The 15,200-nt window shown below is 45.9% G+C and overlaps 1 protein-coding gene across 11 annotated transcripts in view; it reads left to right on the top strand.

The window, feature by feature from the left end:
- Window positions 1-127: 127 nt before the first annotated feature.
- Window positions 128-15,200, top strand: part of SOX5 (SRY-box transcription factor 5) — a 649,868-nt gene continuing 634,795 nt past the window's right edge. For 8 of the 11 annotated variants that reach the window (XM_075439927.1, XM_075439963.1, XM_075439996.1 and 5 more), the window contains exons 1-2: window positions 128-238; window positions 1,137-1,278. The gene's annotated coding sequence lies outside the window, so the exon portion shown is untranslated. Of the gene's footprint in view, window positions 239-498; window positions 604-1,136; window positions 1,279-15,200 lie in introns of those variants that run through there. The other 3 variants (XM_075439932.1, XM_075439940.1, XM_075439949.1) reach the window with 3 other exon arrangements.

Genomic DNA, 15,200 nt, shown 5'->3' with positions numbered 1-15,200 from the left:
TTTTTTCTTTGCCTTTTGTTTGTCTCCGCAGCCGCCTCATGACCAGCCAAGGGATTTCACCTCGTCCTTGAGAGACAGAGGGGGAAGGGGGGGGGGGGGGGGGAAGGAGGGGGGAGAGAAAGGAAGAGCTCGCCAAGCACCCGTCTCCCGGGTCCCTCCCCGCACCTCTGCCGCTGCCCCCGCCCCGCCGCTGTCTGGCTGAGCACCCCGCGCCCGGAGGAGAGGTGACAGGCAGCGGGTAGGTGCGGGCGCGGCCGCCGCCGCTCTAACTTTCTCCCCCCGCTGCGGGCAGCTGCGGGGGGCAGCGCGGGGGCGGGCGGCGGGGTCGGGCTGTCAGCGCTGCCAGGAGCTTGCACACCTCTCGAAGTTTGGCACAACTTGTCACGCCTTCCCCCTCACCCTCCCTTCATCCTCCTCCTCCTCCTCCTCCTCCTCCTCCCGCCGGGGCCGGGGGCGGGCCGGCCGCGGTGCCCGCGCTCGCGTGGCGGGGGAGCCGCTGCTCCGCGCCCTGCCCGGGCATGGCTCAGCCCGCGGGATCCCGGCGGACACGAAGCGTTAAATTACTGTAATTGCCTCTCGGTCCGTCCGTCCGTCCGTCCGCGCGTGAGTGCCGGGCGGCGGCGCTGCCGGGGGGGCGGGCGGGGGCGGGGCGCAGGGGGCACCGGGGCGGGGGGGGGGGGGCAGCGGGACCAGGTTGTGCACGGATCTCTGCGGGGCAACGGCCGCTTTCGCCCCTTAAGCGGAAAACGGGTCGGGGGGAGGGGGGGGGACACAGGGACACACGGGGACACACACACCACGATGTCCCGGTCAGGGTGCGGAGCGCGGCCGCTCTTGTCCCCGCCGCCCCCCCCCGGTCGGGCTGGCCCGGGCACCGGGTGCGGGAGCGAGCTCCGCCGCCTCGGAAAAGTTGCGGGACTTTGTGGCAGCCCGGCCGCGGTGCCGGGGAACGGGAGCGGCGGGGGCAGAGCCGGCAGCGGGCTGTGGGGCTTTGGCGAAGCAGTGCGGGGACCGGCGAGGGGAGGAGGTCTGGGAGCGATTTGTTTTCTCACTGCTCGTCAATAATGGCCTCTAGCTTTTTTTTTTTTTTCTTTTTTCTTTTTTTTTTTTTATTTTTGATTTTAAAAATAAACCAGCAGGCCAACGAAATAGGCACGTGGGAGATTTGTAGGCGTTCGTCGTCGCCATCGTCGACATCACCAGCGCGGTCGGGGCGTCCGGGACGGTGGCTGCTGAAGGCGGTTTGCTCCGGGAGGCCGGCAGCGCTGGCTGGCACAGGTAGCCTTTGGTACCGTCGCTGCTGCTGCACTCGTGCAGAAGGAAAGCCCCCCGTAGCCTAAAATTAGAGAGGAAATGGGTTTTTGGTTTTGTTTCTTTTTAATAGAGATGTGTTTTGCTCTGTCTCTGTCAAAGAATGGAATATTGACTTCAGTTCAGATTAAAAAAGGAAGTTTGATTCCAGCTGTGGAACTGTAAGATAACGTGTCTTGGCTTTTCTCCTCCTGGTTTAAATACAGCGAGCTGTCTGCAGCCTCGCTGAAGTGAACCACCCAGGTTAAAAAAGCAACTTCTTATACGTGAGGGGCTAGTACAAAGTTCTTCATCAAAGTGTTTTATCGCCTGAAACTTACCTGAGAACACCTACTTGTATCTGCTACTATTTTTATGTCCTCTTCATCCTTCCCAGAAATGGGAAATACATTATTGCCTCAGAAACGATTTCTTCATCCTGCAAAATACGCTATTTACAGCTATTACACTAGGACTGCAATAGGGGGTATCTTTTTTTTTATTATTTATTTAGCTATAGTATCTGGCAAGGTTATAGCCAGCTTTGTTTTACGAGGCTTCTCCAGCTGAAGAGGGAAAGGCTGGCATCGCTGTGTTGTATTTTGCGAATGGATAGCATGTCTGATCTGACATGATTTGAACACGAGAACCCGATAAACACATGGCCGTTCTGCATGGGAACCTTGCAGCAGAGCTTGCTGGTTGAACTTTAGCTGGTTTGGCTGAGAGTTACGCTGTGAGGAGTAGAAGACTCGAAAGCTGCAAGTGCCTTATGTAAACAGATGGACGTTTGAGATGTATTGACTGTTTTGAGTTAATTCAGTTAACATGTGGGTGCACACGTATTTAGTTTAGCCTAGTGCAAGTTCTCATCAGCGATGGAAGCTAATACAGGCATTTTAGAAAGAAAATAAAAGCTTGTGAGTTTTGTCTATACATGTTGGAGCTCCGGCCGCAGAGGTTCTTAGGGACTGTGGTCATGCTCTTGTCCTGATCCCGTAGCACCAGGTGACAGGTAACAGAGAGCTCCCTGTTTTTTGCTTAAATATGCAGGTAGCTTGCTAATGAGTCTTGAAATGGTAAGGTAGCTTCTGAGCTCTCTGTGCTGAGAAAATATAAAAGTGCTTAAACATACATCTTTCTGCACCTTTATCTCACGTGCTACTTGCCAAAACCAGTTAGGTTGAGCAATATCGTTAAACCGTCAGATGTATTGTTTACAGTGGGATGGTTCCTCAGTGTTCAGGATGAAGAAACAGCAGCTTTCTGTTACTTGTCGTAAAAACGTACCGCTGCGTTCCAAGAAGGTTTGTGAGTGGCGTAGCGAACTCTTGCTGCATAAAGCATGGGAGGAGATGGAGACTTGGCATCTCTGACGCTGCTGCTGTAATGCGACGTATGTGCAGGAGCTTTGTTTCTGCCTGCGGTTCGTACTTACCCTGATATAAAACACTGCGATGTTGGCATATGGGTGCACCAAAAAATAGACGTTTGTCGAAAAATAAGAATTCCGGCATTTAGGAGAACGTAAATGATCAGTCCTGCTAAAAATACAACAGTATGCTAAAATATTGCCAAAGCACTGCTGTGACGCTGTTGTAAGCTGTCATATTTTTTGACCATTATAAATAGATTAGTATTATTATAAGGATTTTTTTCCTATTAGCAAAGAAGTTCTTTTTCCTGTTTTCTACATCAGGATCCTTGTGCGTCCTCTGAACGAGCAGAGCCGTGCTCCCGCTGAAGGCAGTGGGAGTGTTGCTGGTGAGGAAGTGGGCAACCGGGCCTTACGCCCTGGGAGTGACCCTTCTAAAGCTTTAAAGTCTCCTGTACTGTAAAGTCATTTTGTTAGAATCAGTTTTGCTTAAATTCTCTTTTGCTTCATATTCAAGACCCATGTGGACATGGTCCTGTGCAGCCTGCTCTAGGTGACCCTGCTTCGGCAGGGGGGTTGGACTGGATGACCCCACAGAGGTCCCTTCCAACCCCGACCATTCTGTGATTCTGTGATTCGAGATTGTCCAATTCGTCACTCATGATACATTGTTATGTAGTCAAGTTCAGATCCAAATTTGGTTTAGGCGGCGTGTGAGTTGAAACCTGAAACGAGAATGAGCTCCTCTTTGGTGGCACTGGAGTGTTGGGGGCTTTGGGGAGTTTTCGTTCTTTTTTCGTGGTGTGCTCAGACCCTGGTAGGAGAATTTCCTTTCGGATTTGTGACCGAACAGTAGGACTAGGGCGATTTGAAGCCAGGTCTGTTTCCTTTTGTGAAACTTAGTAACAGGCAAGAATCTTCAGGTCAAGACCAAGACATCAGATTCACATCCTACTGTTAGTTACGCTGCCGTTGCGCCTGCTTTGGGCGTTGTGTGGAGAGGGGAGGCTGCAGGTACAGCAGGTTTCTGATGAGTTGTGTATGGTTCATGTGCTGTTTGCTCCGCTGATGGACGCCCTAGGTAAGTGTGAGGTGATCGTTCTCGCCGTACCTTTCCCCATGTCTCCGGCCTCTTCAAGAACGCGGTGAACACGCACAGGCACATGCACGGTACGTTCTTTATACATAAGGCACATTGTCTGAAGAAGTTTTTGTTGCTTGCAGAGCACACATCTTTTGTAGCTGCACACGTTCTCTAGGTGAGGAGACCATATGCTTCATGGCAGCTTGAGGAGGGTCTCTAACACCCGATAGCTTTATTTTCTGTCTTCTCCAGCATCTCTCTTTTCCTTTGAGCTGCAAGGGTAGATTTAAGCTCAGGTAATACATAAGGGGATCATTTAATATTGGCTATTTTGAGAGGCACAAAGGACAATTACTTTCTCTTCCTACTAACCTCCTGCTGGCTTACTAGCTGCTTGGGAGGCTGGTGATTTTAAGTATGCCACTTTACCCAGTGCATCAAATACAGAGCAAATCTGTGCTCACCAAGATCCCAGTTCCTACACCCCGTGGTAACACCAAAAATTGAACTTGAGTGGCCCAGAGCGCCAGCTCCTACTGTGATGACTCATACAACCATCAGCACTTTTTAGAGTTAAATTTGATCCATTGGCCCTGAGCAGTGCTGACAATTGCCAGCTAAAAGACCCTTCAGTGAATTGTCCTTTAAAAGAAGTTTCCTCCCCCCCCATTTCCTGTTGTTCTTTTAAATAAAAAGAAATATTGGTGACAAAGCTAAAGTGTATTCTGTGATTATTGTTTAAAGAAAGAGCATTTACCTGTATTTCAAGGAAATAAATTGCTTGAAAATTGCAGGTCCAAATTATTTTATAGGGATAGTATTTTTCACTACTGCAAAATCTCTTCAAGAAAAAAAATCTCACACTATTTAAATTATATGTTTATGTCTGAGTATTTGATCCTTTGAATGGTTATAGTTAAAATACCGGGGGAAGTCTGCACTGTGTTAATACTGCACTAGTCTGATAAAGGACACTGAACACAAACATGTCCTGAGAGCAACCGAGTAGGCTCAACTGGCCTCTGCAATTTGATGACATTTTGCACCTCCTGCAAGGAGGACAGGATTTACAGAACGCCATCCAAATGAAACCACATCCCGTAGAGGAGTGATTTGCTTTATAGTCTCCTGGTCCCTGTCAGGGTGGTCTGGGTTTTACTTGAAGTGAGTGTAAAGGGTCTTGGGAAAGCCAATGTCTTATTCAGGGGGCTTAGATGTGCTACATAGGGCTAGTCGAAGCCTAGGGAGATGCTTGAGGTATACTAGAGTATTAGTGAGATCATCTTTAAGGTCTTGCTCTTAGTGGCAGTGATTTGAACGTATTGAATTTAAAAGCAGATTTTCAGCACTGGCTTTTTGCTTAGGCAGGGTAGAAGATTGGCTAGGACAGCAAAGAGCTGGTGGGACAGGGTGAAGTTGCTCGCTCATAGCTGGGCAAGAAGGGCTCCTCATGCTCTGAGAAGTTGCTCTGCCCGCGTTTTTGAGGAGAACGGACAAAATTCAGTTGAGCTTGCCCTGCTCAGAAGCATTGAGCTGGCTCTGAAGCAGATGTAAATATGGTTTGCAGTATCTTCAGTTTCTGTAGAGGGTATGCGAATACAACGGGTTTAAATTCGACTGAGTGCCATGCTATGTTTTGTAGCAGTCAGTCTAAAGACACGTTTAATTAAACTGGTTCAATTTCTAAACTAGAATTATGGAGTCTACCTTTTACACTGCTATAAGATCCTTGTGTATGAGTAGACTTTCAGTGTAATGAAAAGGGATGTAATGTAATGGGGGATGGAGCTGTAATCCTTAGCTAGCCAATTAAACATTTACTTAATAAGGATTTGAAAGTTAATTTTACAGTCCATTTTAAAAAGAAAGCAAAATACCTGTTATGTGGCTTATGTGGCTAAGTCAGTACCTTTGGTCAGTGAACGGAAGAGCTGCTGTTCTTAGCTGAGAACACCATTTTAATGTCACAACCGACCTAGTAGTGGGAGATTAGTCCTAATGGACCAGGTTTCTATTGAGAAAAATTCAGAAACCATTAGAGAAGAGGAGAAAATTAGAAAATGAATGGTTTTCAAGTGATTTCGGAGCAGACCGCATTAAAGGCAGATACTGACTTCTGCATTAAAGAGTTCTTAAACACAGAGAAAATACCTGTTCTGCAACGGTGATTCATCCACCACATCACACCCGGGTGGTGTCTGTCCTTTGCCACTGACTCTGGAAGGAGCCCCGCGGGGGGGAAAATTGAGGTTCCCGGGCAAAGGCAGCCATTGTGGCAATTCGTGTGCTGTCCGTCCGGGAGCATCCGCTAACACACAACTGTTTTTGCTGAATTGAGGCTACTTTTTATGCCATGGTATTAAAGATCATGCTTCTCATGCCAGAATATAGGCAAATGCATAAATAACAACAGGGAATGCAATATAGATGTCAATTACCCTTCCGTTTAATAATTGAATGCATCTGCTACAAAGGATATGCAAAATACATAAGAAGCATATGCAGTCACAGAAAAGTAAAAGTGCAAATGCAGTATTCTGCCGTACGAATTCGAATCTGGAAGAGGAGTGGGTTTAGTAGGAGATACTGTGCTCTTTGCTGTGTTTCAGATTGATTTTATATTTATAATTATATGCACGCGGCTGCTGGAAACAGGACAGTCTGATTCTGAAAAAACGAAATGATTCGTTCCAATTCCTGGGAAAGCGAGTTTGTTAAGTGGCACCATGGTACATTAAGTGCGTTATGGCTGAGATTAACAGATGTAGAACAATTAATTAGTTCAGGTTTGCAAGTCACGTGTAGATACTCGGTCAGTACGCGCACACGCAGGCTGAGTTTTTTAGTTCTCGCTGAAACTTGTTGCTGAGATCGGTTTCGTGCCTCCTGCCGATAGCCAGAAAAGACAGCGCTGGAGCAGAAATACTGAAGTACTTGTCACTTCTCTCAAACAGTTTCCATTTGAAACCTGAAATTACATATAATGAGGCATTCCCATAAACAGGGATGCCGTAGGTGAGTAGTGGTTTGCATGAGATTATGGAAGTTTTGCAACTGTAGAGGAATAATAGTAATTCTCACGAGAGATTACAAATGAGTAAATGCTGATGAATATGTACAAATATGCATGCGTGAATGTAGTGCTTCTGAAAGGCAACTGACAGTTCTGGAAACTGAAGGCCTCTCCCTGCCAGGAAAGCGCCGCAGAGGAAAGCAGCACCGTGCACATGTGTGTGGTGCGAGGTGGGGGGTGTTCGGTTCTGCGGGCAGCCCCCCCCGGGCTGAGGAGGGCAGTCAGGTCTGCACCCATTCGGGGCCTGCTCCGTGAAAGGCTGGCGGATGCGGTTCTGTGAGTACGCGTGTAGTAGGTTGCTAACATCTTTAAAAAGTGTGCTTGGGAACTTTATGTGGATGCTTACCTCCTCCCCCAAAATGCCACTGGACCAATATCTCGCTTTATAGAAGATGTTATCTTTGAATGATAGCAATATGTGCGTTTTTATGAGAAATAATGGGGGAGGGGAGCTACATGGAGTCTTGCACCTTTTGCTACATGTCCCACTGTTCCTCTAATAACTAATGCATTGCGTTGGTACAGAAAGTGGCTCCTAGTGAGAAGTAACAAGACAAAATGGGGTAGAGAGTGGAGAAACCAGGAGATTCTAATCCTTAAAGGTATATGAGGTAAAGGTGTGGGTACAGCAGCATGAACAGCAGCAGCAGTTCTGTACCCAAGCACCTCTGCAACGCACACAGATACAGTGTAAAGAAGTAGCGGTAAGAGGCTACGTGGACGAAAAATGCTGGTGCACAATAGTGTAAAGTTTTAAGAATGGAAGATTTTTCTTCTTGCTTTGCTTAGTTTTAAATTCTATGTTTTTATGTATGAGAAGAAGGGAAATATTTACTTGTATAACCATACAACTTTATCTAATTATTTTTATCTCAACACCATGAATTTTGCCTCTTCTAAGCCTAAGGTGCTTAGAAATCTTTCTGTGTCTTCACTGTCTGTCTGTAACTCAGGATATGGCACATGAGTTGCAGAGGTGTGGTTTATGGCTCCGATTAGGAACAATATTTGGGTGCACAGTTAAATTTAGGAATGTGGCTTAGTTGATTTGAATTCAGCAAAACGCGAGTGTTTGCAGCAGTGCAGTGTTCAGTTAGAAAAGTGAGATTTCAGTGCAGCTGAAGTCCCGTTTCTGAAGGTAGCACAGACAGTGCACTGTTGATCTTCAGGGTGGTTTAGGCACCTAAGTCACTCTAGTGAAGGGAAAAAAGTAAAAAGAGGTTGGTTTCCTAAGTTCCCTGCGGTGTTAAACATTACTTGTCTGTTTTGAAAGCCTGCAGGGACTGTGACAAGCGTGTGTGAGAGGTGTCTTCGGGAGCTGCAGGGACCTCAGAATTTACGTGGATTCCATTTCTAACGAATGATATTGAAGGCATTTAAAACGGTTGATAGCAGGCTTCTCTAAGTCCCTGTACAGTTTTGTTTTCTTTCACAGCGCCGGGGGTGTTGGTGAGGTTGGACCTCAGGTGGTCATCTGGCGAGGCCACCTGCCCGGGGCAGGACCGGTGCGAGGAGCAGATGGGGTCAGCCGTGGTTTTGTCTAGTTGAGGCTTTAAATCCTTCATGTACGGAGGTGCCACAACCTCTCTGGGCAGCTTTTGGTTTATTTTGGTGCGTCGTCTTTCTCTGATTATATTTCAGTTTGTGCTACGTTGCTTTGAAGTACACCGGTGTTCATTTCATGATGCTTTCTGGTCTTTTTTCCTGGTTTGATATACTAGATCAAAAATGTGTGTATGCGTAGGATCTTTGTGTACAGTTTGCGTACGAAGGGTAGCTTGAACCTAGTGAAGCTGATCTTTCATGGCTCCCTCTGTCAACAGAGAGAGGGAGGCTCCTGCAGAAAGTACTGCAGAGAAAGACCTTCCGTCTCACCATTGCCTGCGGTAGGGGTGACTCATCTCGTGAGACCAAAGTTGCCCGTATGTGAGTGGAGCTTCGGGCACGGGAGGTGAGCGTTACGGGCCTGGTTTGGTACCCGCTGCCGTTAGGGCAGGCTTTGCTATTTGTTTTGGTCTGTTGATGCTGAAACCCCGAGGGGGTGAGCTTTGGAAGCTACAGCCACTTGAGCGCGCCTCCACGTGGGATCTGCAAAATTGTGGAAAGGAGTTCAGCAGTGAGTGTTTGCTGGTGTTTGCTGGGCTCGGGGACACAGCTGTTTCCAAAAACCAGCTGTTTCAAAAAAAAAAACAAAAACAAAAAAAACCCTTTCAAAAAACCTGGGTGAAACAACGTGAGTTTTGCTATTAATTTTCTTCATTTAGTGGGACAAGATTTTGCTTCTTTTTGCTGTTCAGGAAGTGTGGAGTTGTTTCAGTGTCTTAATAGGTTTGGATTCAGCCCCTTGCACAGTTTCCCATGCCGAGCTTTGGTTTGTTTGTTATACCTCCAGCTTTGGAGAGCAATGAGTGGGGTGTTTCTGTGGAGCTGAGGACTCCTTTTTATTGACTTAAACACACAGTTTTAAAAAAATGGGGATATATGTGCGTGGGCAAGTGAAAGTATATTGTTTTTTCTAAAGTGTCACCTGCAACGTGCTTTTAAAGAAGTCCCTATATAACCATGTACGGGTTTTTTTCACTTGAAAGACACTATCTCCTTCTTCTAAACATTTGCACAGCAAAGTAATGCATTATTGCATTTTCATAAATAATTGAAAAGCAACTTAAAAGAAAGTAGGCCAACAGAAGAAGGAAAAAAAAAAGTGTCGGTTTCAAATTTGAGAGAAGAAAAATATCTTTCCTTCTTGATAGCAAGTCAGTTAAATGTTATTAAATCCCATTCTCCCACCCCGACGTGACCAAAGACAAATCTGACAATCGACAGTTTCATTTAAGAGAGAGAAACAGGGAAAAAGGTTTTGGTTTTGGTTTGTTTTGTTTCTTATTTTTCTTAAAATTTTTTTTTCCCCTTGATAAGAAAGGAGGTGTGACCCCTGATCAGTCTGCAAGTGGCTGAGGGGCAAATCTCTGGAGGTCTGCATGCTGGCTTTTCCGTGCCGTTCTCCGTGCGGGGCTGTAATAATGCAAGCTATTTTAGAGCCGTGCATACGTTAGTGTTCTGGCGCGGCATGATACAATAATGTGTGAAAAAGCAGAAGATCACACCTTGGTGAAACTTGCAGATTTCCTGCATAATCCGACAGTGAGCTCTTGTCAGGTTTTGACTATATGTAAAGTGAGAATGAAGTTTCCAGAAGCAAAGCGCAAGCCTTGGATGCGTTTCGAACGGCTGTGCAGGGATTTTGGCCCAGACGTGGTTACGAATGTGCCTGACTCTAAGCGCTTTAGTCCCACTGAAGCCAGTGGGCCTCCTTCAGCACTTAAAATTTGACAAATGCTGTCAGCCCTTTGCTGAAATTGAGCTTAATTTTTGCTAGTGCTGGGAGAGATCAAAAAGCCAGTGTAAATAATTTCTTCAAAAATGATCGGTAACAGGAACAGTTTTCCCGTAACGCGCGGTGTGATGAGCCTTGCGACAGACCCAGGTGTTGTCTGTGGGAATGGTTTGTGGCCCTGGGTCTCTTCACCGGGCTGCTGGCACGTCAGTCGTGAGCTGGAGTGGCTGAGAGAAGATGGCCAGGCTGGAAGGGAAGATGCATTCCGTTACAGATGCTCCCGACACAGGATGAGGACCAGGGCCACCATCCCAGCAGGGGCTGTGCGCAGGCCTTGGCCATCGAGATGTGCTATGCCAGAAGTGACAGGCACGTTGTGGGAGTTGCTGGGTGAGGTTCTTGTGGCAGGCAGGAAGCCTGACAGTCCTTTCTGGCCTGAAGATCAAGAGATCAGTGATTTCCGGTATTAACATGTTGCTTAACAGGCTTTAAGATTAGACCTACTCAAGGGGTAGATGCCAGTGAGGGGAATCTTCACGCAGCTGATCTGTCCTTCAGAGGAGTAAATGCCACCACGTGCATTCTTTCCCACTCTCCTCCCAGATTTACTCCACCTCCTTTTATTTTTTTATAACCAGTGCGGCTGCATTTTAAGTCACCGCCCACCATTTTCAAAACGTGTGATACATTTGTTAAGGATTTGAAATTTGGGATACTCTGATATGACTTCGTGTAGGTTTTATAGAAACACCTGACGTGTATGTTGAGTTCTGAAACACCTTCTGTGCTTGATTTATCCTCACAGGTTGTCAAGGTATTCAGATGACCTGAAACTGAGGGAGTGAGAGGGAGCTCAGCTGGCAAAAGTCTGACATCGAGTCTGACTGCGGCTCAAATTTGTTTTGCAGAGTTGAGCCCGGGCTGCGTAGGCGGTGAAGAAAGCCGCCCGTACCTTCACCATTGTATCCAAAAAGCTCTGAGCAGCAGAATTCCTTGCAGGTGATGAATAACCTAGTTAGCTCACATTGCTTCAGTCTGGTGACAGTTCTCCTCTGAGAAGGCACGGCGGTAATTCGTAATAGCGTGCTTATGTTCAGGCCCAGTGGTGGAGATGCGCTGGTGGTTCTGCGGTAGGTTTTCTCAGCCAGAGGAACCACGCTGTCAGCCATCTACCATGGGCCACCATGTACTGGTTAGTTCCTGACATTAGACACTGCTGTTTAATATGGCTCAGCAGGTTGGCTTCTAGTGAAGCAGGCTCACAGCTTTTACCTAGCTGGATATTTTCAAGGTCCCGTGGCAACTGTGATCACCAGAGGCATGCAGATCCGGAGGTTAAATACGTGGAGGATGCTCGTAAAGTGGTGTCATTTTCTGTTGTCACGGAATTTCCTTTCCCTTTGGTTGTCCCGACTGGTGTCTCTTAGGGTGCAAGGCCAGGCCTGTCTGTCTTGGGAGGCTTCTTGTGTGGTTTGAAGGAGGGCTCTCTGGGCAGAAGACAGAGTCATTTTGTTGACACAGAACAGTGTGCATCATTGTTTGTGTTATTACTGTTTTACATTTTTTTGTATTTGTAAGAACAGCATATTGATGACTGCGTGTTAAAACTCTGTCTTTTAGTGGCTCGTTTTCTTTCTGAAAAAGGAAGAAAGCTACATTCTTTCTAAGAAACCCCCAGAACTGTATTGGAACAAGTACCAGTGCTGTGTTCCTACATGATCAGATTCAGGAAGATTAGGGCACTGTGTATAAATTGCCTCCATGTTCGTTGGGTTAGCAGCTGTCAAATAAGTGATTACAGACGTTGGCAAAGCTTTTCTTTCCATAATCACTGTGAAACAGGGATGGAAATGTAACAGATGCCATTTAATATGGACCGGCACCTAGGTTCTGTTTCTGGGTCTGGCTCTTTATTGCTTTGTGGCCAAAGTTTCTTAGCATCTTTTTTGCTTTAATTCCTCACTACCTATAAATGGAGGTAATAGTACTGTCTCACGTTGGAGGAGATTTCTGAGGCTGTTTGTTAAATCGTTTGAGATCCTTTGATGAAAGATTTGAAATACATGCAAGAGCATTAATGATACGATTAAGCAGAAGAATTCTGTTGAGATTGAGGAAAATTGTTGCTCCTAGATGAGCTTTACTTTGCTGGACAGTGTTAGCCTGCTGCAGGAAATAATGTGGTCCGAGACTGCGTTGGGGTTTCATTTCCTGGGATTTTTTAATTTGTTGACTGACGAGGCTTTTTGATACCAGGCACTACACTTGAAGTCTTGTTGAAGAGCAAATGAAGCATTGTGATGCTATTTTTTTCAGCATCGGAGTTGATGGTGACTCATTTAGTGTTCGTAATGCCTGTGACAGATTAAAAAAAAATCAAATCAGTTACTCCCAGTGAGGCGGATACACTCAGCCAGACCCTATCTGAGAATTATTTGCTGCACTGTTAAGACCAAAGTGCACATCTTCCCCCTCCCCCCCGAAAGAATCCAGCTTATCATGAAATGTTTATCAGAGCCATATAAACATTTCTCGACTGCTGAATTTTGAAGGGAAATTCTTTCGGTCTAACATATGTATTGCAAGTAAAACTCTTCACAGATTTAAAAAAAACCCCATATAATTAGCTTGGTTACGGCCCTACTTATTACCAAGCATGCCAGCATCTGGCAAGGGTACGGCGATCTGGGAATTCGCTGCTTGAAGCCATGGAACAAAGTGTTCTGATCCGACCCCAGGCAGCGAGTCCAGGACTTGAACTGGAATCTTCAGGAGCAGAGAAATCTTAAGTGTCTGGAAAATTGGCCTGTTGAGTCACCACGCAGGCACTAAAACAAAACTAATTTTAAGCAGGTCAGAGTTCAGTGATTCCCTCTGGAATCTAATTTTTTTTCCCTTAAAAAAAAAAGTCTCATGTTTTAAGTGAAAAGGGTCGAAGTTGATGCACTGCTACGATTTTTGAATGCTTTCCCTTAAGAACAGCCACCCAGGCTAGGATTAGTATGAAGGGCTGCTAGACTGGCACTTCAGTGTCTGGGTTAAAAATATTTTAAAGCAGTAAATGCAGTCAGAACGGAGCGAGAGATCCCTGGGAGCCTTCCTATTCAAAAATGTGCGAGCTCAGGGCAGCCATGGCAATGTAATTTAGGGCAGTATATGCTTCATAGCTTTGGAGAATATTGCCTCTTGTTAATGTTACATTGGAGGACAGTGGGATAGTAGTAATTTTAGAAAGGTGGTATTCCTGTTTGTTCTACAGCGGAAACTTCAGAATAAATAAAAAGAAGCATCACTTGAGGAAGAAATGTAACTGCCAAAAACCAGCGATGAATCCACCCCTGAGCAGACTGTAGAAACGACAGGGGAAAGGGGGTATAGAAACATTTTCGTGGGAATGCAGCTGCAAAAGGAACTTAGCAGACAAAGGCAAAATCAGGTACGTACTTTCAAAGGCATGTGGGCAAACTTTTGTCTGAGAGCCCAGTGAGGAGCCTGCTCACATTAAATTACAAAATGTTTGGGGGGATCAAATGACAAAAAGCTTGTATTGCTTTTCCATCGCTGAAGAAGTGGGGCTGTCTGTACGCAGGGATGAGTCAAATAGCTGTTTTAAACAAAAATGCTTGTGAGAGTGAGGGAGATTTTTTTTGTCTCCTTTCCTTTATTAGGATGATTTCCTTCCTTTTCCCATCGGATCTTGCAGAGTTCCCTTTACATTAGCAAGTGAAAAGGATGGGGTCTAGGCTACCTAGGGCAGCTTGAATCTGAACTCTGTTTGTGTCCGGCACTGTGAGCTTGGTGATCTCTGTTTATCTCTTAGGAAATAGTCGTGCTTGCACAACAGGGCAAATGCAATGCGCAGATGTCAGAAGAGCTAAAACAAAGAGGACTGTCTAGGAAAAGCCATGCCAAACCTAATGGCTGGGGTGGAGAAGCAGCAGCTAGGACTTCTGACTTCTTTCCTTCCCTGTGCCTGCACAGTTGTGGGGAAATCTCTAGGCCAAGCGGAAAGCTCCTTGTTCTTGGTGGTGAGCTGTAGCTCGTGCGAACTGTGCTGCTGACGGGAGGGCATTTGTGGGAATGGTTGCCCATGCAGGGATATGAAGGTTTGTGCTCTGGTCATGGGTGCGATAGTCAGACTGGTCTGCAAAATAATACCTATTCCACAGGACTTCCCTTTGATGCGTAGTGATTGCTAAATATGTGGCTTCTTGAATGAAGGAGCTATAAAGCTTAAAACGTGTTAGGCTTGTTAAATTTTTTATTTAGTTGAACCTCAGTCTGCCTTACTAGCACACAAAACTATTGGAATGCTTCTGCTTTGTATTCCCGCAGGTATACGATGTGTGGGGATTTGAATGGGAGGGTGTGTGAGGCTCTGACCTCCAGTTTGTCGTCAGGTTATGGCAAGGCTCTGTTTTTCTCAGGCTTAACTAGTAGCAACCATTGTTTACTAAAATGTTTGTTTCAAGTTAGGGAAAACTTACTGACACGCAGTTGCTTTTGCGTTTAAGATCACAGTTTATAGCCCTTTGAAGTCTGCATGTTTGAAGGAAGAAGTACTCAGGATAAGATGAACTTGAATTAAATCATGTGGGCAGATAACAGATTGAATTTGCGGTATGGCTCGTTTTGCTAAGGAAGTTAAGTCCAGCAGTGAGTAATGCTGGGCCAACTTGCGTCACAACGGGAGGTGGTGTAGCGTTAGTGCAAGGTGGTGTGGTGCACTGAATCTGCGTTATGATCTGGTTCTTCTAACTTCAGGGATGATGGTGGGTCTGAAGAAAAAAAGTGGATTTCTGATTTGTATCGTTTCATGATTCACAATTGTAAAGCTGGAATAAACCATGCAGATTTCCAGCCCTGATACTTTCATTTGCAGTGATTTCAAACTTGAAAACTACGAGTTGTTTAAAGGTTTCAGTTTTTTTTTCCTTTTTGAACAATGTTTTGTTTTTTTTTTTCCACTAATATGTGACTCGGTGGAAACTTTGCAATAGGGGAGAATTTTAGGGAGCTGAGAGGCAGAATATGTTTTAGG

The sequence above is a fragment of the Opisthocomus hoazin genome, chromosome 1 (assembly GCF_030867145.1).
Source record: "Opisthocomus hoazin isolate bOpiHoa1 chromosome 1, bOpiHoa1.hap1, whole genome shotgun sequence".
NCBI classification, from domain to species: domain Eukaryota; kingdom Metazoa; phylum Chordata; class Aves; order Opisthocomiformes; family Opisthocomidae; genus Opisthocomus; species Opisthocomus hoazin.
Note: the sequence above shows the minus strand (reverse complement) of the source record. Positions and strands in the feature narration are given on the sequence as shown.